Here is a 22,649-nt window from a genome sequence, read left to right as displayed (position 1 = left end):
CATGGAAGTGACCCATCCACCTGTTCTGACACAAAGTCCTCTCTGGTTGTCGTGTGACTGTGGCTGCGCTAAGGCTGACAATGCAAAGAGGAGAGAGGAGGGGGCTGCCACATCCCAGCCAGACAAGATGAGGGCCTGAGAAACTCAGCTGCAGAGTCTGAGCATCCTTGAATCAGGCTGATTATCTTTTGTTATTCTTCTGTCTTTTCTTTGTAAAGAGGAAAGAAGTCAAAATAAAAGAGAAACCATGTTGAGGATGTCGTTAGGTTGATTTGGGGAGGGGAGAAGGGCATGTGTGCTAGCACTACACCTCGGGTATTCAGGAAGGACATTCAATTCAGCAGGTATGTACTGATTGTCTTGTAGGGCCAGGAGTCTAAAATCAAGATTCTAAACCTGGTCCCTTCCCTGGGAATCACTTAGTCTGTGGGTGAGAGAGGCAGACTTACAATCACAGGCGGATGTCCTTTAACCAAAAAGTCTGCCCTAATGCTTCTTCATAGTTCTGACAGCTTGGAAATAGAAACTCAACGATGTTAAATACTTAACCTAGAATATTCTGGGTCCCTTATGAGACCATATACACATGCAGACACCACCCCCGCCCAAATCCTCAATATCATCACTAAAATATGTTCATGGAGGCCGATGTTCCTTGAGTTTAGTGTACACAAAGCGAAGGGAAAGAAAAATTTGATGCCATGTCCTTGTGGTTAACTGTTGCCATCATTCTGGCAGTCTTGCCTCTCAGTGCAATAGTCTACATTTAGTAGATGCTGAATAAAAGTTAGATGAGGGAATGAATTAATGATGCTTAAGTTTGTTGCAGGCCTTATTTTAGGTACAGGATGGAGGAGGGAGAAGAGCGGTTAGGGCAGGCTAACTTCTGTTAGGGCAGGCTCTAAAAGTTGCACATATCACCTCCTTTCAGATTTGACTGGACAGACCATGGGCACATGAACCCATTGGGAGAGGCTGAGAATACCACCTTGTTCCTGGTTCCTGGTAGCCCTGTGCCTGGCTAAACATCAGATTTCTATTATAAACAAAAAAAGAGGTAGACGTTGAAGGACAACTAGCAAGTTCTAGTGCAGATAACAAATGTACCCTGTAAATAAATGATTTGAGAACTATCCCAGAATTCATATACATTATATTGCATCCCAGAAGAATTAGTAAAATCTCAAAACACAGTCTTTAAGAGGTGTGAAGTTTCATGAAATAGTTAAGCTCTGATCTGGGATTTGAAAGGTATGGCAGGTATCAGGCACTGTATTCTAGATCAGCTAGTGACATGAGAGCCCAGTGGGCTACCTCTCCTGTTGCACCTCCAGGCCTTGGCCCTTACTGTTCTTCCATACTGACAGGGCATTCTGTACATTCACCCTGCCTTACATTCTACTGCCATCCACTTGACTAGTTCTATCTGTTTACAGAAAGATTTTTATTAACAGATAGCAAGACCACCTCTAATCAGATCCAGAGTATCATTCAGATCCTTTGCAATCCTTGGATAGGGCTAGAGTTATGTAACTAAGGCAGCAAGTTTCTGCCCATGTGAGTACTAAAAGGTCTTCAGCTTTTTTGTGCCCTTTATAGAGGCAGTGGTGGTAACCATGATACAGCCATTGGCTGTGGAGAAACAGAATGAGGACTGAATAAGGAGACAGAAGCTCCAGGTGCAGATTTTTTAGACTACTCACTTTGGGTGAATAGTTAATCTCTCTGGTAGTCCATTGGAATAAAACATCCCTATGTGTGCAGTGGGCAGCATGTAGAAGGAATGGGTTGCAGAGCCAGACCAGCCTGGTCTAGAACCCTGACCCTAACAGTTTCCAGTTGGGCAGTCTTGGGAAGTTTTCTTTATCTCTGAGTCACAGTTTTTTCATCTCTAAAGTAGGTATGATCAAGTGTTGCAAATGGAATAAGAATGTACTTAAAACATATAGGCACTCAACAAGTGACTTATTTTTCTTGCCTCTTGTATCTCTAAACTTTGATGATGAAATCCCTTAAATTCAACTGAGTCCAATAATGAGATTTAGCTCTGTTAAAGACACAGCAGTTCTGCTATATTGAGAATCACATATTAGTTTCATCCACAAAATTATGTAATTTTTTCTGAAATCCACACAATTTCTGAGTAACATTCCTGCATAAGACATTATCCATTTTAGTGAAAAAATCCAGCAAGACTTTCAAGACTTCAAAAATTGGTAACTCAATTAAATTGGTAATTTAATGTTTAACTCAATTAAATTCTCCCATGAGGTTACTAATATTGATGATATCAGCTCCTTTAATTCGACACTGGCAAAAGCAAAACTGATTAACAGCAGCTGTTTATTTACTAGTACTAAGGAGAAAGAAGGAAGCAGCGATGTTAGGTTAGGTCAACTAAGAGATTTCTTTGGAGGAAATATGAATGTCTTTATTCATTTTTACAAATATTAGAAAACAAAGTTTCTCCTCCAAACGTGTTGGGACAGGACAATATGTGCTGTCATTCAATCCTTCTGATTTATGTTATAGACTAGAAGCTCTGAGCACCAAAAATTTTATAATGACTTCTTGATGGTATTCTGGCTCCAGATTCTTTCTTGTGGATAGAAGGGAAATAAACTCGAAAGTACTTTAAGCTTTTGAATTCTGAATGAGCATGACGACATAAGAAGCCTGAGTGCCTTAACTTTCCCTTCTTCCACGGAACCTTCTCTTGATCCACCTAAGCAGTTATTCCAGGCAGTTATTGTCAGTACCCAGGCTTGGGATCTGGAACCATCATCGACCCCTTTTGTGGCCTTCGCATGTAAGCAGAACCAAATCTTTCAGGTCTCTTTCTACTAAATCCAAGTTCAAAAACTGTCTGTTAGTACTTAATACGAATGGAACATCATGTAGTCCCCAAAGGGAAGAATACTCATTACTTCAAAATCATATATGTGTAGCAGGGCTGACTAGCGTTAAGTGCCATGAGAAAGATATTCATTTCATAACGTGGGGCTTCCAGGAAGCATGGCTCACTTCAAGTTGGGCAAATGAGGATTAGCTTCATCTCAAAGGTAGTAGTCTTAGATCAGAATTTGCAAAATGTTCACCTGTGAACCAAATCCGTAGGCAGATTTTATTTGTCATATATTGTGTCATTTTATTAGATTGAATTTATTGCTAGCCTTTAAAAAATTGGAAGATTTTAAAATTAAAATCTATATCTCAGATTCTCTTAAAAGATTGGTAGAACTGGCATCACTGAATCGCCTTTCCCACATGCTACAATCGACCTCCCAGGATTATGATGAGGATTAAGCAAAGCAACATTTTGGACAGTCTTCCTAGACTACATTATCATCACCTCGTGACTTCATTTCTTGGCTCCAGATGAGCTAAGTCTGCCCTTTTCAACAAAGCAAGCATTCCCTAATCCCTACCACTCTCTATTGGCATACACTTAGCCTATTCCCTGTCATACAGAGAATAGTGAAAGATAATACTGTAGAGTGAGGAGTGAGGATGGATCATGCTATGAATGACCTTGAGCACCAACCAAACCATCGCAATTGACCCCATGAACCATGGGGAATCATCAAGAGTGTTAAGAGACGTAATTTTGGAAGATCACAGCATCTTGGGAGTCCAGCCTAGATAGGAGAAAGGAGGAAACAGGAAGAGGGAGTTGGGGAGGGCAGGGAAATCAGTGAAGAAGGCTGTTACAATTATTTAAATACCTATGTCTTCATTTTTTTGTCCCTCTTTCTTAATCCAACATGGAAATTCTGTAAAGTGAACTGTAAAGAATGTTGGACTAAAAGTCAGAAAACTGGACTAAAGTTATAGGTCTGCCCTTTCTAACAAAATGCATTGGCAAGATGAGCTTTCTAGGCCTCGCTTTGCTCATGATGAAATGGCAATGAGGGTAATATCGACTCTCAGGATTATGGTGAGGACTAAGCAGAACAACACTTTGGACAGGCTTCATGGACTGCATTATCATCACCTCCTGAGTTTATTTCTGTAAACTTCTCCTGGTCAGCAGGCTCACCTCCATTTCCTTTTACTGATCGCCTTGATTTTATTCAAATTATTTCTAAGCTTTGAGCTCTCCGGGGCTTCTTATTGTTTTTGCCCTCCTTAATTAAGGCTTTAAGTCAGGATTTTAGAGTTGGAAAGGACTTGAGAGACAACTAAAGATCCCCTACTTAAACAGTGCAGCCATCGCCCCTCAAGTATTTCTCTCCTACACTCATCCAGTGATAGAGTCCCCACTCCGTACTGAGACTGTTTCACGATTATTCTTTTTTTTTCTTGAAAGTCTACAACTTCGACCCATTTGTCCTACTAGTAGTAGTGTGCTCTGTGAGCAAACAGAGCAAGTCTGTGCTTTCTTTACCAGATATATATTCTCATTCTTTGAGATAGTTATTCAGTCTTCTCCCCACTCCCAGATCTTCCATTTCGGGCTAAACTCGAGATTTCTGCAGGTTAGTCTTCTTATGATATGGCCTCGCGGCCACTGCTTTCTTTCATCCACCAGATCTGCCCAGCTTAACACCATATTTTAATCAGCAGCCAGCTATCTTTCCTTGTCCCACCTCATCCCTCAGTCCTGCACTTGGACACTTTAGTCACGTTCTACCTTAGACTATGCCGAAAAGCACCCCAGCCCCACCAACCACATTTGTCTCTCCTTGCCCTTAATTCAAACTTCTCATATTTCATGCTGCAAAGTGGGCCAATTTGTCTAAGATCAGAGTTCGTGTTCTCTAGGGTCATTGAAGAAGCCATGTTGGGCTAGACTAGTAATGTTTAACATCATTGAATTTTACTACTTGCCAGCCCCATAACTTAAGTGTGTGTTCCCATAGCATCTCACTGCATCTTCATACTCCCATGTAAAGAAAGTATACTGTTATGATCATCCCTCTTTTACAGTTGGAGAGAGTGTGAGGCTTGTGAGATTAATGAACTGACCACGTCAGCCAGCCAGGAAGTGGCAGAGCCGTGATCCAAACCGGGGGCTGCCTGGCTCAGAGCCTGCGCTCCTCATCGTTGCACTGGGCCTTCTCTCAACATCTTTGTCTGATGCTTGTTCTGAATGTCCTTTCATTTGTTTATTTCTTGGATAATTACTTTAGGGCTTTCATGGGATTTAATAGAAAGTGTAATTACTGCTATCATTACTGTAATGCATGAAGACTTCTTTTCTTCCTCCTGCTGCTTAAAAAAAAAAAAAAAGCCCGTAAAACCATAGGCTGGCCTTCATCATGGGCAGGAAGATTTCTAACAGAGGATATTAGGGGATGATCCAAAGAGAGGAGCCTGTGCTCAGACCCTAAGCATCGCAGTGCCTTTCCTCAGCTCTCTTCATCCCCTTTTCTTGCTCTGTTTTTGTACATAGCACTTATTTTATAACATATCGCATAATTCACTTATTTATTTTGTTTAGTATCCGTCTCCTCTCACAAGACTATAAGCTCCATGAGGGCAAATATTTTTGTGTTTTGCTTGCTGCTGCATCCCAGCTTAACACAGAATAGGAGCACAGCAAATGTATGCTAAATGAATACTACAATAATCAAGCAATTGCGTTACCTTTTCAACATAGACATAGAGCTTTCACGTTTTTTGCTCTCGTCTACCACCATGACCCCCTGTCTCCCTCAACCTATCCTTATACATACTCTCTCACTAATATCTACTTAGCCTTGAAACCTCGTCTCATCAGGGCTTGATTTATGCCAGAGCCGTAGCTGTTCCTTGAGGCCCTAAGCCCCTCCCTTAGCCCCTGTCTGTGCTTCCTTAACACCCTATGTTTTTCTCTGCCATCATATTCACTGCATTGTATTATAGTAGCCCATGCTTGTAGACATCTCCTCGCTAACCCGAAGGTCTTTGAAGGCAGGGACTCTGTCTTCTTCATGTCTGTTCCCCCAGCACCCAGCACGATGCCTGGCATAGAGTCAGTGCTTAATAAATTGTTAATTAGTGAATTAAATATACTGTTTTCGTAAATGGAGAGTTGGACCCACAGGAAGAGGCACAAAGTACCCTGAGTGAGTTTAAGAAACAGAAGTTGCCATTTTGGAATCAATCAGTATTTATATATACCAGGTCTAGATATGTGGAGGCATCACAGGAAAAAAAAAAAAAAGTCAAAAATGACGGCCATGGAACATCCTAACGGGAAGAGAGATGATCAGGAAAATAATAAATAAACAATTTATATAGTATGCTAGTAGTGATATGTGCTAAAGAGAAAAAGTGAAAGCAGGCCAGGATGAGGGCGCAGGAAGTGGAATTATCAATAGAATGACCAGGATAGCCCTCATTGAGAAGATGGCATTTCAGAAAAATTTCGGAAGCCTTCCAGAAACCTTTACTGAATTCCTCCAACGAGCAAGGCACTGTGTGGAAGCCTGAGATTTCCAAAATAGAGCTTCCACACTAGTGAGAAGACTGTCACGTCAACCATAGTATAATAAATGTGAGAGAATCAAAGAAAATGGGATGCCAGTAGGCTTTGTGAATAGAGAACTAACTTTCAGTGCTATGTGAATGTGCCCTGGGCCATCCTCATCCTCATGTCTCTTTAGCCCTTCCCTGGTCTTTTCAACGTGGTCTCGTAGCCTTTAAAATTGCCTACGGTGCTGAGATGGTAACTCTGGAAAGTAAACATTTATTTGGAAGTTATAAAGTGTAATTCTCTGGGGTTCTAGGAACCTTGAGGGTGTTAGGGGATAACCATTGGTCTAGAACTATTGGTGTACCTTCTCCACTCAGTAATACACACTGTCACTGTTGAGCTGGAATTCCTGCAGTAGAAACACACCAGGCAGGCCAGGGAAAAAGTGATTTCAGTTGAACTATCTGTTGACAATTCTCATCATTTGGCTCTTTGGACATGAAAACAAGCCAATCTTGGAGTCACACAGCTTCCTCAGATGTCACACTGCTATTGATGCGCTGCCTACTTCGCACATTGTCTATCATCATTTTGCACACCACGGCCCCGCTCTGTAACACACTGGCTCCATTCACAGCTCACTTTCAGTACTGCCCCTCACAGTGCCTACAGAGGCTCCCTCTTGACCACCTCAGCAACATGTTCTAAGCACCTCGGCTTACCAGCCCTACAGTGGCGATCACGACCAAAAAGGCCTCCAGTTAAAAACAGGACTGTCCCCTGGTTGTGGAAGCCAATGATGAATTCACATTTCCTCGACAGTCAGCTTCTTACTACATTTCTTGTGTAATAAATTGTTTCGGCTGAGTTCAATGCCTTGATTAGCTCACGAACCAACATAAATTTTGATTCTGGTTTTGGCTCCTCTCCAACAGATGTCTAAGGAGAAATATTTTCAGTTCTGTGGCTAACAGAGAATCATGTTGATTCCTGAATAAATTTCCCATGTAGCTGAACTTATATAGCCGATTAGTTGAATTTAATTCATAATGATACCTTCCCAATGAAAGGTCTGAGTCTTCCTTTGAAGTTATAAAAGTGTAAAATTGATCTATGTTTGAAATCTAATGAAGTAAAATCAATCAAGCAGATGTCTTAGTGAGTGCCCTCTTCGCTTATGTTTCCCAGAAAGCAGAACCTGAAACAAAAGCTTAAGTGTAAGTGTTTTACTGGAGATTGGTGGGTGGAAAGCCAAGGTGTGGGAGTAGAAGCCAGGTGGGTGAAGCAGGGAAGGTGGGGAGGCCAGTCAGTGGGTAGTGGAGCAGACCTCTGCTCTGGTGACTGGTTGTTAAATTCCACGGAAAGCCTAAGAAGCTGTATGAAATATGGTACAGAACCTCTGTCAAGGGAAAGGAAAGGAGACACATTTGCCCATTGGCTTCCAGCCACCACGGGCCCAAGTTTCTTCCACAGATTGTTAACTCCCCTGCATTTTGGGGTTGTGCATGCATGAATACCAAGTATATTGTGGGGGTACCTGCCTCTCTGTCAGCGGAGAAGGCTGGAATGGAAAGAGACAGGCACTGAGGTGAAGCAAGGCCCTCAGATTGTACACTGCATGCAACTGAGCAGAATCCACACAAAACTGGTTAGTGCCGCAGGAGCTATAAATAATAAGAGATTGGTGGGGCCGAGAGGGTATGAAGTGAAGCACTACACGTATCTAACGCAAAATTGGATACTCGCGACTATTTAACATTTATTTATAGTTCTCTTTGTTCTAAGAAAGGAATAAGGTTGTTCGCACACCCACCATTTGTGCGGCACTGTGCTGAGACCCTCTTCTAAATCTGGTCAGAAAATTGCAGCAACTTCTCAGGGAGATGTTGACTATTGCCTTTATCAAAAGCATGGGGATGGTATCAGTACAAGGCCCAATGTAGGTCTGATTTGTTTGATGGTTGCTACTGTTACTTTCTCTCAAGAAAAACTCCTCCCACCAACTTCGATTATAAGTCCTTGATTATTGCCTCCCCGTTACTCATTGCCAGAGCATCCCATGAGTTTCCAGCAGCTTCGGCACCACTGTGCTTCTTCCCTTCTGACCTCTCAACGTTTTATCTCCCCAGTGCCTGAAAAAGAATTTGTTAGCATTTTCCATGCCTGTCAAATACATAGCTTTTAAATGGCTTCTGGGCTTCTTGAGTTTAAAAAGGCAAGATTTGGGGTAGGCAAATATTACTTAAACAAGACACACAAAGCACTAACCATAATAAAAGCACTAACCATAACTGATACGCAAACAAGACACACAAAGCACTAACCATAACTGGAATTTATTAAAAATTAAGTACTTGCATTTACCAAAAAGATACCACTCAGAATAAAACAACAAGTCACAGACTGGGAGAAGATATTCACAATACATATATCCGACAAAGGACTCATTTCCAGAATTTATCAAGAAATCCTAAAAACCAGTAAGACAAGCAATCCAATTAAAAATCAGCAAAGTACTTAAACAGACATTTTAAAAAAGAAGATACCCAAATGGCCAAAACCATTATTTATCAGGGAAATGCAAATTAAAACCACAATGAGATACCATTACATAGCTGACAGAGCGGTTGAAAAGCAAAAAGACAGTCAATACCCAGGGCTGGCAAGAATTAAGAACAACTGGAACTCTCATTTATTGCCTGTGGGAAGGCAAATTGTCACAAATGCTTTGGAAAATTGTCTATAGTGTCTTCTAAAACTAAATATATGTCTACCCTACAATCTAGTAATTCTGCTTCCCTAGAGAAATGAGTGCTTATGTCTACCAGAAAACGTGCCCAAGAACGTTTATAGCAGCCTTATTCATAATAGTCCTAAAGGGAAAAATACCTAAATGTCCATTATTGGGAGAATGGATGAATAAGTCTAGATACATTCACACGACAGAACGCTACACAGCAATATAAAAGAATAAGCTACTATACGCAACATGGAGAATTTCACAATTATAGTGTAGAATAAAAGAAGACGGATTTTAAAAGTACATATTTATTATTCCATTTGCATAAAGATTAGGAACATGCAAAACTAGTCTATGGTGATAGACATCAGAATAAGTGGTTACCCCAGGGAGTGGGGAAGGTGCTTATTGTCTGAAAAGGAACAGAACAGTGCCTTCTAAGGTGCTGGAAACATCTTATATCTGGACCTGGGATATAGTTACATTGATTGTGATTATACTACAAAAATTCACTGAGCTATATGCTTAAGATTGCACATTTTATAATTGTATATTATGGCTTGATGAAAACAAGGGTTAAGGCTGAGAACAGAAAGTTGATGTCTCCCTACCCTTCCACCAATGAGGCTCTAAGACCTCATTGTCAAGTGAGAAAAGAAATAGCACCATGATGAGATTGGAAATTATTGAATAAGACAAACACTCAAATTATTGAATAAGACATAACCTGGTCTTAAGATTTTAAGTCTTTACTAATTAGCCATGTAATCCTACAAAGTAACCTATTTAGGTCTCAGTTTCCCAATCTGTAAGTGGCTGACTGCTGAGGATACCTATGTCCTCTCAAATCACAAGATCCCAGTGACTACCTTCCCATCCAAGGCCATTATGAAGATACGTATCCTGTGTTGGTTCTGCTCTGCTGAATGATGCTGAGGAGCACAGAGCCCCAAGCCGAAGCCTGGATATAGCTTGGAAGTCTGCACATTCTTTTTAGAGCTCTACCATGGCTCTAGATTGTGTAACGGCCAATCCTGCTGTGAAACTGGCAATAGGTTGCTGTAGTTCCTGCGCCACCACCAGAGGGATCATGAGTATTCTTCCAGCCCCTCACTGAATCATCTCCAGTCGTGGAAACCTGCTCCCAATAGTGCAGTGAATTGGTGACTGATGCACTTTGGGGGTTAACTTGACCCGGGTTTGAAACCCCGCTCTAACACTTACTGTCTCCACACCTTCAGCCCTCAAACCTTAATTTTCTCTAAAATAGGATAAGTCACCACTAGTTCAGAGTTGTTTTAGGCAGGGGTCCCCAACTCCTAGGCTGCAGACTGGTACCAGTCCATGGTCTGTAAGGAACCGTCTGCACAGCAGGAGGTGAGGGGTGGGCCAGCAAGTGAAGGTTCACCTGTATTTGCAGCTGCTCCCCAGCATTAGCATCGCCACTTCAGCTCTACCTCAGATCATTGGGCATTAGATTCTCATAGGAGCAAAGGTCCCTGGTGCCAAAAAGGTTGGGGACCACTGGTTTTAAGGATTAAATGAGATAAAGTATGTCAAAGCCCTTAGTAGAGCTTCTCTCACAGCCAGTACTCAGTAAAGTGCAGCCATTATTCTTAGTGTAGTCAGTACTTGCTGTCCCCACCATCAATGCCCCAAGTTTCAGTTGATATCATGTTCAGTTATAAAATAGCTTCTTAGTTTTATAAAGTAGTAAAGCAGGAAAGAAACTTAGAAACGATCTTGTCATCACCAAGGATTCGTTAAGATCCTTTTGGGTTGCAAACAATAGATGCCGAAATGCTAGCTTAAGCAAAAAGGGCAATTTATCGAGAGGATGCAGGAGGAGCTTGTGCAATCATGGGAAACGCTAAACAATAAGACTGCAGAGTGGCAGAAATCCGGACCACGCTGTGGGCAGCAGGGTTTGCGGATCCTTTCTTGGTCTTCATTAATGTGACTCAGCTCTAATGTCTCCCAGTACAGGGACTCAACATATCACTCAACGTCTAATACAACATCTTTACCCAACCTATCCAAAACAGAGATCTGGGTTTAAAAAACAAAACAAAAAGCCTACTCTTCCCACAATCTTCCCCATGTCAGGAAATTGTACTATCAGCTACCCAGTTGTTCAGGTCACAAACATAGATAGCAGTCTTTCTTTTCTTTCCCACACTCTCCATCTCAGCAAATCCTATTGATTTCACCTCCAAACTCCTCTTCTTAACCCCTGCACTTTAACCTTAGTCCCATCACCTTCCTCCCGGACACTGAGGTCATTTCCTAAGAGGTCCCCTTACTTCCACACTTGCTCTTACATAATCTAGAGTGATCTTTTGAAACCACAAATTGGGTCATGTACTTTATACACAAAATCTTCCATTGGCTCCTTGTTGCTCTTAGAAATAAAATCCAAATGCATCGCCATAGACTACAAGGCCCTACATAACTTGATCTATTTGTCTAAACTCATCTCTATTTTACTCACTTCCTATTTATTATGCTTCAGGCCTTACTGGTCTGTTTCTGCCTAGAATGATCTTCCCTAGATTTTCTATCTGATTAACTCTTCTTTACTTTCTTCCTAGAGATGCTTTGCTCACCACCCAACTTAAAGTAACTGCTCCCTTACTCAGACACTCTGCATCACTTCACCAGTTTTATATTTTCACCATTACATAGGATCTAATGTTTTCTTATCTATCTGTTGGTTGTCTATATCTCCCAGTAGAATGTAAGCTCTAAGAGGATAACATCTTTGTCAGTCTTGTTCAACAGAGACTAGAACGGTGCCCTTGTAGGCATGAATGAGTGATGGAATGAATGAGCAAATGTGTTAAATTGGTTGTGAAATATTAAATGCCAGAAAGGATCTGATTGTCCCAGCTTGGAGGGTACAAAGTCTACCCCTGAACCATTCACCTCTGGCCAAGGTCCCAGGGCCCCTGAGCATAGGCGTGGCTATCTGGAGGCCTCTTGCTGTGTAGCTTTGCTGCCCTAACAGCCATCCTAAGAGGGCTTAGTCTTCATTTTACAGCTGTAGACACTGAGGCCCAGCGTGAACAAGGGGCATTCTCAATTATTGAATCCTGTCATTTTCTATGTTAGCAGAATGTGATTCATCTGTTCTTGTTTGAACATCTCTACATCTTTGTCTTTTTAAAGCAATGGTGTTAACTACATGTTGATAAATATTTTCCTTCATTTACTCCTACTCTTTTTTAACATTAGTGTTGCAATTCTCATTTCCTCCTACAAGAATGAAATACGACCCAGATTTCCCAGATTTTCATTATTGAACAAGATGTTGCAGCTTTCCCACACTAGTTTCGGTCCACCCTCCCTTTGGCACTTTTGATTTTTTTAAATGATGATAGAGCCTTGCTGTTCATTTAGTCACAAAAATCTTTAGATAGCTATCTGATTTGTTTTATTTTGTTTGGTTTTGTTTTAATTAAGGCCTAGCATTAGCTGGCAAATTCTGAAAATAGAATCTCATTTTAGTTTCTTCTTCTAATTAAATAGCATCTTTAGAATGTGGTCATTTAATAGTGAAATATGTGACTACTCAGTAGTGACAAGAATTCAAATTTGATTTTAGCTAGTTAGAATTCATATACAGCTTTCAGTCTCCCATTCCCGTCGACAAATTATTCTTTATCTGAACTCTATCCAAAAAAATAAATACCTTAACATATGCTTTCTAAAAATAAAATAAAAAGATGTTAATAAATTTGATATAGTATCTATACAGCATATGTAGTAGGGTATTAAGTAAGATAATTCAGTTTTATTTCCTAGTCTTATTTCTCAGTGTTCCATGAGTTTTTCAGTAGGGAGATAGAGAGTTAGAGATAAGAGATTTAGATATAGAAGTGATTCTTATAGATTTTAATTTTTTATGTATTCACTTGTATGATAATAAAACTTTAATATAGCAACTCCAGCTTTTTCTGATTAGCGTTTGCATGTTATTTTTCCCCCCATTCTTTGACTTAAAACCTATATATGACTTTATTTAAAGTGAGTGGATTTCTTGGTGGCATATAGTTGGGTGTTGCTTTTTTAACCAATCTGCTAATCTTTGTCTTTTAGTTCATTTTTTTAGATAATTTACATTTAATGTAATTAGTGGTATGGGTGGCCTAAAGTCTACTACGTATCTAGTTGTTTCCTGTTTGTTCCATCTACTTTTTTTTTTCTTTTTCCAACTGCTTTTAGAATAATTGAGCATTTTTTTTAACTCCACTTTACCTTAACTTTTGGCTTCTTTTAATATCTTTTCCAAATTTTTACTATTTGCCCTAGAGTTTACAACATGCATACAATATATACCTTTAATTAATTAGTATATCTTCATATGTGATAGAAATGTAATATAATTAGATTCTGTATCTTGGTATGATCACCTTTAACGAGCTGAGCATTGAAGCTGTCTTTCAGTTCCCATACTTATATTTTTCTTAATATTTATATTTATAATTATAATAATAAATAACAATTAGGAGCATTTACTGTGTGCTAGACACTATTTTGAGAACTTTCACATTTATTGACTTATTTTATTCTTAAACAACCCAGTGTGGATAGGTCCTATTTATTTATCTCCATTTTACAGACAAGAAAGATGAAAGAAGTCAAGTAACTCACCCCAGGTTGCAAAGCAGTAAGTGGCAATACTACTTTTATTTTAGGAAAAAAGAACAGCATAAGATTTAATCTATAAAACGAGGGAGGGGAATAAAGGCTTCTTATTTTCTCAAATTTTCATGCAAGAAAAGGAGGAAAAGCTGTTTTCAGGACAGATAGTAGTGATGAGCCACAGAGAAACAACCATGTGCGGAGAAACCAGCACTCCGTTAGTGCTGTAAGCCATTTGCTCACTCGAACTGTACTGGTTTTGTAATTTGTATCTAATTTGAACATTTGTGTGTGTGTTTTAAAATAATTTTATAAGAGCTTTAAGGGCAAGGTAGTTATACTTAGTTCTACATTCATGCATATTTAAATAACATTAAAATAGAAATGATTTAAGTCAAAACTAGAGTCTTTGAGAATTTTCCCCTGTATACATACATGGTCTATGGCCCCTTCAGGTCAAAGGCACACTGGCCTCCAGAATGTGATGGCATTGTGTCAGGTTCCCTGATACTGCTGAAGTGTAGATGAGTAGTTCAAATGCTTATCTACTTTATTTTTATTTATGTATTTATTTAATGCCTACAGCATCTGGCATTCTTAGGTGATCTTTCATCCAAGTACTAACCAGGCCCGACCCTGCTTAGCTTCTGAGATCAGATGAGATCAGGCACGTTCAGGGTGGCATGGTTGTAGACTGCTTATCTACTTTAAATTGTAAGCTTCATGCAAAAATTCTTGAAAAGAATGTTGAGTTACTTATATCAGTCCGAGTTTTGTTGAAGGAACTTTGTTTTACTGTTTTCAGGCATGCGTAGAGTCTTGCAAAGAGGCTTCTGGAGGCCTCTGGTTCCAGCCTGGATCTATATAGCAAGTGACCCACCATCTTTCCAAGGCTCACCTTTTCTATCAAGTGGAGATGGGGCCTACCCTGCAGGGTTACTATGATATTGAATGTGATAATGTAAATTAAATATTTGATGTAGAGTAGGTACCCAAGTGATAACATTATTACTGCTGTTGCTGAGAGCTGCATCTTCTCTGTTAATAACTACAAATCCCAAAAATGTTTGCATTAGAGGGACCAGTACTGGTGCTGTTGAGAGCCATATGCATTGATGATATAACCCAGAGAAACCAGCTTTCATGAAGTCACTACACTTAGGTTCGGATGATGTTTTGGTTTCTGCTACAGACTGAATGTATATGTCTCCCCAAAATTCGTATGATGAAACCTAATTCCCAATGCGATGGTATTTGTTGATGAGGACTTTGGGATGTGCTTAGTGTGGAGACCTTATGAGTGGGATGAGTGGGATGAGTGGGGTCTCTTATAAAAGACCCCAGTGAGCTCTTTCACCCCTCTGTCCTGTGAGGACACAGGAGAAAAAACAATCATCTATGAACCAGGAAGCAGACTCTCACTGGGCACCAAGTCTACCGGCACCTTGATCTTGGACTTTCCAATCTCCAGAACTGTGAGAAAAAAATTTCTGTTGTTTATAAGCCACCCAGTCTGCCATACTTTGTTATGGCAGCACAAACCAACTAAGACTGTTTCTATTCTTTTTCAAATTGGGTAACTTTTTAAAGGGCATCTGCGACTGTGTTTAATTTGAATATTTGAGAAAGTAAGGGAGAATCTACTGCATGTAAAAATTGAGGCATTACCACAGAATAAAGTTTAAAATCAATAAGCCCAAGCCAGACCTGAGGGAGCATGGTACTTGACTTGCTTGACGTTGCCCTCATGCTGTCCCCAGTCTAACAACATTATTTTTAATTAGTTGAACGTTGACATGGTGCTACTGCCCTACCATCAGCAACATCTATGACACTTACATAAAATTAGTCTGTTTACAGCTAGGAGTAAAAGTCAGCTAAGTTGGGAAAGCGTGTAAAATATCTCACAGCATTGAAGGCAAGGTATTTAATAAATTAATTAATTTTAGTATTTTTATTCTCTTGTAAGCTGCCAAGAGGAAAATTGCAGTTTGAAACCACAATATTAATGTTAGGCACTCTGCCACTGAACAATAGAATAGACTTTGTAATGCAACTACGTAAATTAACAAATCTCTTCTGGTGTATGCTGGGCGTTTGGGATTTGACTAAAGCTTTCAAACCAGATAGACTTTGGTGGAATATCGAGCAGGTAAAATTTCTTTCAAGGTGTTGCACTTCTCTTTGCACTCACTTTGTTCCATCTTTTGGGGGAAGTTCTCACCTCAGACTATCAGTTTTTTCCCTATCCATTCTCTCTATAAAATGTTTTCAGGATAAAAGAATGATAGCCAAGTGATTTTCACAGAATATTAGGATTTATTTTTTTATTGTAACCACTGCTAGTGGGAAGCATTCTGAAAATGTGTTACATACTTCTTTGTCTTACTAAATAGTATATATAAATGAAAAAAATAGAGTTTTCTTATCAACTCAAAGAATTAGAAACTGTTCTCTCTCTTTCTATCAGAATGATTAGATCCATAATGATAAATGTTTTAGAATGCATAGACAAGGTCACATTTAATTTGGCCTTTCTGTGCCTCCACCTGTAGAAAATCCTAGCACTTCTTAGCATTTCTCCTCTACATTACTTTTTTTTTTTTGGTTGATTCTACCCATCTGGACTGTTCAGTGGTTATCAGCTTTGGCTTGGTTAGCACTTCTGCACCCTCTAGGAGGTAAAGGAAAGGCATTGATTGTATGTAACTCTCACCATTCCAGGGCTAAGGATCTGTATTCTGATTATTCTCTTTCTGAAAATAGGCTCACTCTTCCTCCTTTCCTCTGAAGTGACAGAGGCTGTACCTTCTCATCTTAAAGGCCTGGCAGAGCTCATGCTGAGTCAATCAGTGTCTGCAGAAGCTTTGCACTGAAATCCTTTCTTGCAAAATTGGATGCCCCACCAGGGTGGCTGCTGCAGTGAGAGGGTGCCAGTTCTGCAGAGCCAAGCAAGTTCAGGTTCAGGCCCTTAAAACATAATAAAGGGATACTACAAGTAGCACCAAGCTTTTATCACAAGATTCTCTTGAAGAGAGTTTAGAAATGAGGAAAAAAATGTACAAGAGTTTTCATTCTAAAGAAAGAAAATGAAGGAATTTAGAAGGTATTTTTGGTGGATGCATCAGAGGGTAATGGAAAGAGACAGGATTTGACTTTTTCAAGTCCTAGCTTTGCATCTTCTCTGTATGGTTAGTCTTACTAGTTACCTATGTGGCCAGTTCAAAGCAGAAAATGGTAGTGGGAAAGATTTACAGTTAGATACATATTTTTTAATTTACTGCATAAGAAGATGCTTCAGTGTTGGAATGAATCTCGTCATGGTTGGTAATTTCTTTATGCCATTTATCTTTTCTTGGAGATATTTAGAACATCATAAATACCCATTTAGAGAATATTTATATACAAATAAGAGGCCAAATGGTGGGTCAGATGGCCTCTGGGTATCATATGACTTTATTACATGCTACTCTTCCTCCCTCTATTATGATTTAATGTTTAATGATGTATAGTGATATAAATTATTTTAAATTTTAAAAATTTATAATAAAATATGAACTTTAATTAGATACAAAGAATTATGTATTAAGTAAATGCAACATTAAGGAAAAAGAAGCATTAGCATCTATTTGTTTATTATCTTCAAAGATATGTTCAAAGTCAAATGAGATTGACTAAGGACTAATTAAACCTTTTGCCTAGTGTAATTATTTTTAAATGGAAAGGGACTGTTTGATCCCAAAATGTGCCTTCAGAGAAAGCAAGAAGTGTCCCCAGGTGACATGGCATTACATTCCAGCAAATGGCCCTCCACTTTCTTGACTCAGAAAGCTAGTATCATCAGTATTCCAAAAATGGCTCAATCTCTTTAGACCAGGGGTCCCCAATCCCTGAGCCGCAGACCAGTACCGGTCTGGTCTGTGGCTTGTTAGAAACCGGGCTGCACAGCAGGAAGTGAGCAGCAGGTGAGCAAATGAAGCTTCATGTGCATCTGCAGCCACTCCCCAGAGCTAGCATCACTACCCCAGCTCCACCTCAGATCATCAGATCAGGCATTAGATTCTCATAGTAGCACCGGTCCCTGGTGCCAAAAAAGTTGGAGAACACTGCTTTAGACCACATGCATACTCGTAAGGGCCTGATGTATAAACCAGAAGGCCATTTCACTAACCTGCAGTGAGAAATAGAACCACCAAAGCAACTAGGTATTCACATGCTCTGGCCAGCTTTTCATGTAGGGAGATTAACATGGCAGGCCAGAGATAATCCCAAGATTGCTTGATGATCATAGAACCAGAGCAAGAGCTATGTGTTTAATGGCTTAGTGTTATGGCTACTGTGTTCATTTGCTAAGGCTGCCATGACAATGTACCATAAACTGAGTGGCTTAAAAAACGGAAATGTATTGTCTTAGAGTTCTGGAAGCTATGTCAAGGTGTCAACAAGATTGCTTTCTTCTCAGGGTTGTGAGAGAGAATCTGTTCCATCCATATCACTCACTTAGCTTCTGGTGGTTTGCTGGTAATCTTTGACATTCCTAGGCTTGAAGGAGTATCATCCCAATATCTCCCTTTATCTTCACATGACATGAACTATATCTGTATGTGTATGTCTCTAAATTTCCTCTTTCCCTAAGAACACCAGTCACGTTGGATTCAGGCCCACCCTAATAACCTAATTACATCTTGACTACCTCTCTAAAAGTTCTGTCTTCCAAATAAGGTCACATTCTGAGGTGCTGGGGGTTAGAACACCAACATATATTTTGGGAGATACACAGTTCAACCCATCATAACTGTTATGTATCCTTTTCCGTATTTGGGGATACTTACAGGAGACCCCGGACCCTACACAGTGCTGGGAAGGACAATCAAACCCTTATTAATTCCTGTGGGGCATGCTGTTGACCTCATTTTGAAAGCAGCAGCTTCAGATATGTTCAAGGTTATATCCAGGGCTTCAGATTGGGGATACATTTTAGTTATGTGTCTTATATCCAAGCTATTAGGTAACTTTCCACAATTTCATCTTTAAAAGAACTCCTGATTTTTAACTTTTGGGGGTTATGGCCTTGCTTTTATCCTTGTATAATTAATTTAAACAATCCTATTCTATTAAACATTTAGGTGGCTTTCGATGTCTCACTATGATAACACCACTTCAGCAATAATAGCTAACATGTATGGAATGCTTACTCTGTTCTAGGTACTTACTACTCTTAAATATTCTACATGTATTAACTCATTTATAATTCTCATGACAAGATAAAAGGCCCATTCAATATCCTACTCATTTTTTTACAGATGAAGAAACTGAGACTCAGAGGGGTTCAGTGTGATAGAAGCAGGATTTACACTCAAGAAGTTTAGCTCCAAAGTCCTTGTGCTATATACCATCTCCCTGCTTCTTAGCTGTATGATCTTAGGCAGGTCATTAAGTTAAGCCAATATGCGAAAATAGGGATATAACAGGACCTACCTGGTAAGATCATTTGCGTCTTGGAACAATAACTGCCATGTAGTAAGTGCTCAATAAGTGTTAGCAAAAACAACTCCTTCCTCTCTATATATCTCCACCCCAAGTGGAGAAACTGGAATACAAACACAGGCAGTCTGACTCCAGGGTATTCTTAACCATTGCACGAGAGTTAGCCTGATAGTCAATGAGAGTTGCCTTTAATAAACATTTGCCTTATTTCTTTACATTATCTTACTTCCTTACTTCCTTCCCTCCTTTTCATTGGAAGAAGTATTTCTTCACTGGCCTAAAATAACACTGTGTTTGGATCCTCTCTCCTGCTGCCTTCCTGGATCCATCACTATCCTTCTTACTCCTGAATCTTCAAACCTTCCTTCTCCGCTGGCTCCTTCCTCTCAATCTGCAAGCTCAGGTTTCTCCATCTTAAAAACAGGTGCACTTTTGAAGCCATGCTCCCTCTGGCAACTTCCCATCTTTTTTCTTCTTTTCACTGTTCAGGGTCTTTAAATAGTAGACTGTTTTCTTCTGCTTTCTTGTCTCACTTCGACTTGCTGCAATCCTGCCTCCATCCTCTGCCTATGGAAACTGACTTTGCTTTCTGCCAGCTGCAATGGACACTGCTCAGTCCAGATCTTGGCCCCGCCTCAGCCTTCCCACAGGTGACTCCTCTCTACTTCTTGAAATGAATTTCTCCCTGGGCTTCTGTCAGGCTCTTTTTTCCTGATTTTCTCTTCTCTAGCTACTCCTTACCTTCATTCTTATCTTCTCCGTTTCTATTCTTCCCTTCAACGTCCGTCTTCCCAGATTCTATCCTTAGCCAGCGCTCAACTCTCTGTTCCTAATATCAAATTCTGAGTTCAAATTTCTCGTAATCCTGACAACTTCCATGTCTGTCTCTTAGGCCCAGACCTGTTTCATAAGGCCCAGATCTGTAGAGGGAATTTACATGTTTATTCCTTATACGTTTATTAGACATCGCCGCGTGGTAATTCCAAAGGCATAGCAAACAAAAACTTGTTCAAAGTGGACTGTTTCTTATCTTTATTCCTGCGAATCAATCAGCTGTTCCTCCAAATTCAACGAGAACCTGGGAGCCACCCAATTCTTCTTTCCTCTTCTGCCCCTATTCTAAGCAATGTGGATTTTTCTGAGAATTCTTCCTCCTTGACATCCTTTGAAGACTTCTTTTCTTCCCCATGCTTCTGACATAAACTTGGCCCAGGCCCACACCTTTTCTCCTTTGGGTTATTACAGCAGCCCCTGAATGTCGCTCTACTCTCTTCATTCTCTGTCACCCTCTAGTTCAGCCTCTACATCATTGAAAAATTAATATTGCCCTCCTTAAAAATAACTTTAAAACATAAAAATGATATATGCTTATGCTATTTCTCTTTTTGCTATTTTTTTTAAACCTTGGGAAATGCTTTGGAAACATAATGAAGAAAATGAGTTTTTAATCATTTTAAAACTCAGGTATTACAATTATAAACATATGGATGCATTTTCTTCCAGTTTTTTCTTAAAGCATGTATAGTTTTTGTAATCGTCATTAGGATCATGTCCCATTTTATTGCTCGATTTCTTCACACAACACATAGTGCATTATCCCATATCATTAAAAATTAGTTTAAAATATTACTTTAATGGCCACAGTGTAGTCTAGAAAATGAAACAAGTGAGCCATAATTTAACCTGCCTCAATCGTGGAGCATTTAGATTGTGTCCATTTTTTTTTTTTTTATCATTTTAATTAACACTAAGTGAACAACTTTGTGCTTAAATCTGTTAGTTTTACCTCTTATTATTTCCTTGGAATCAGTTGCTGAAAGTGAAATTATTGGGATAAAGAATATGAGTATTTTTTATGTTTTTGATATGTTTTACCCAATTGTTCTCTAGAAAAGAGGGAACAAATTATTCTATCTGTAATGCATGTCTCATTCACATATGCCAGAATTGAATATCCACATTTAAATGATATATTTTCTGATTCAGTAATTGAAAAATGAAACTTTGGTATTTTCTAAATAAAGTTGAATCTGTTTTTATATGTTTGTTAATGATAGCTATTTGTTGTTTTGTAAATAGTCTATTCATGTTCTTAGTTTCTTTTTATATTAAGGTTTTAGTTATTCTATTTATTATTATTATTATTGTTGTTGTTGTTGTTGTTGTTGTTGTTATTTTGCATGAGTGAGCAGTCATTCTGAAATGTAAACCTCGCTTAAAGATCCTTCATTGTTCCCTATAACTCTCAGGGTAAAGTTGAAATCCCCTAGGTTGGCACACAATGCCTCCTATTATTTTGCCCTTGACTGTCTGCCCTTTCTGCACCAAGATGCACACAATACACCACAGGCTATTATGAACTATTTCCAGTTCTTAAAATAATGTATTTGTTCTTTATGCCTCATGTCTTTTCTACATGCTCTTTTTTTCAGCCCAAATAACCATTCTCTACCTGCCTCCTCTTTTGCCTAACAAACTCTCATTCACCTTCAGATTCACTGGGAAGTTACCTCTCCTAGGTGTGAACTGCTCTTTACCTCTTAGTCTGAATTATGTGTCCCTCTTCTGTGCTGTTATAGCTTCTGGGAAAGCCTCTCTCATAGCTCTCACCACCTATATTGTCTTTCCTATTCACAAAGAGGGCAAGTCTTTTATTTCTGCTTCCCCAGGGCCCAACACTAGCAGATAGGAGCTACTCCATAAAGGTTGAAGAAATAGAGAGTAGAATGAATGAAACTGTTATCTTCATTTAAAAAGGCTGTATTTGCTCAGGAAGTTTATTCCAATTTGAATTTCTTACTTGAATATTATAATAATGTGTTTCGGCCCTTTGTCTGTCCAAGTAGGTAGAGCTATAGTATTTTCTAATCTATTAAAGCCCTTATTTATAGAATGTATGGTTGCCATATACGTACTGTCTATACTTCCCTCATGAAGTTGTAGAAAAAAAAATTCGGCATGGATTTATCTTAAAAATTCATTTACTATTAAACACAAAGAATTGGAAGTTATAAGTTCTTGTGTTCAGTTATCATAGCATTTGATTTCTCAACTTAATTCTAAGCAGAACACAGAGAATGGCAGGATGACAGGATGATGGATGGATGGATGGATGGATGGATGGATGGATGGATGGATGGATGGAAAACATATCTAAAGTTTATTTGTTGAATAGAGAACATGTTCACTTGGAAAAGATAAATTTATCTATTGTCTTAGTTCATCCAGGCTGCTGTAACAAAATACCATAAACTAGGCAGCTTATAAACAACAAGTATTTATTTCTCACATTTCAGGAGGCTGGGAAGTCTGAGAATATGGCATGAGCAGATTTGGTATCTGGTGAGAGCCTGCTACTTCACAGATAGCTGTCTTCTC

General features: G+C 39.3%; 1 protein-coding gene and 1 pseudogene across 3 annotated transcripts in view; one reads left to right on the top strand and one right to left on the bottom strand.

The window, feature by feature from the left end:
• RCAN2 (regulator of calcineurin 2) overlaps window positions 1-22,649 on the top strand; it is a 241,914-nt gene that overhangs the window by 159,901 nt on the left and 59,364 nt on the right. The window lies entirely within an intron of this gene.
• On the bottom strand, window positions 14,361-14,479 carry LOC111736209 (annotated as a pseudogene).

The sequence above is a fragment of the Pteropus vampyrus genome, unplaced genomic scaffold, assembly GCF_000151845.1.
Source record: "Pteropus vampyrus isolate Shadow unplaced genomic scaffold, Pvam_2.0 Scaffold18, whole genome shotgun sequence".
NCBI lineage: Eukaryota > Metazoa > Chordata > Mammalia > Chiroptera > Pteropodidae > Pteropus > Pteropus vampyrus.
Note: the sequence above shows the minus strand (reverse complement) of the source record. Positions and strands in the feature narration are given on the sequence as shown.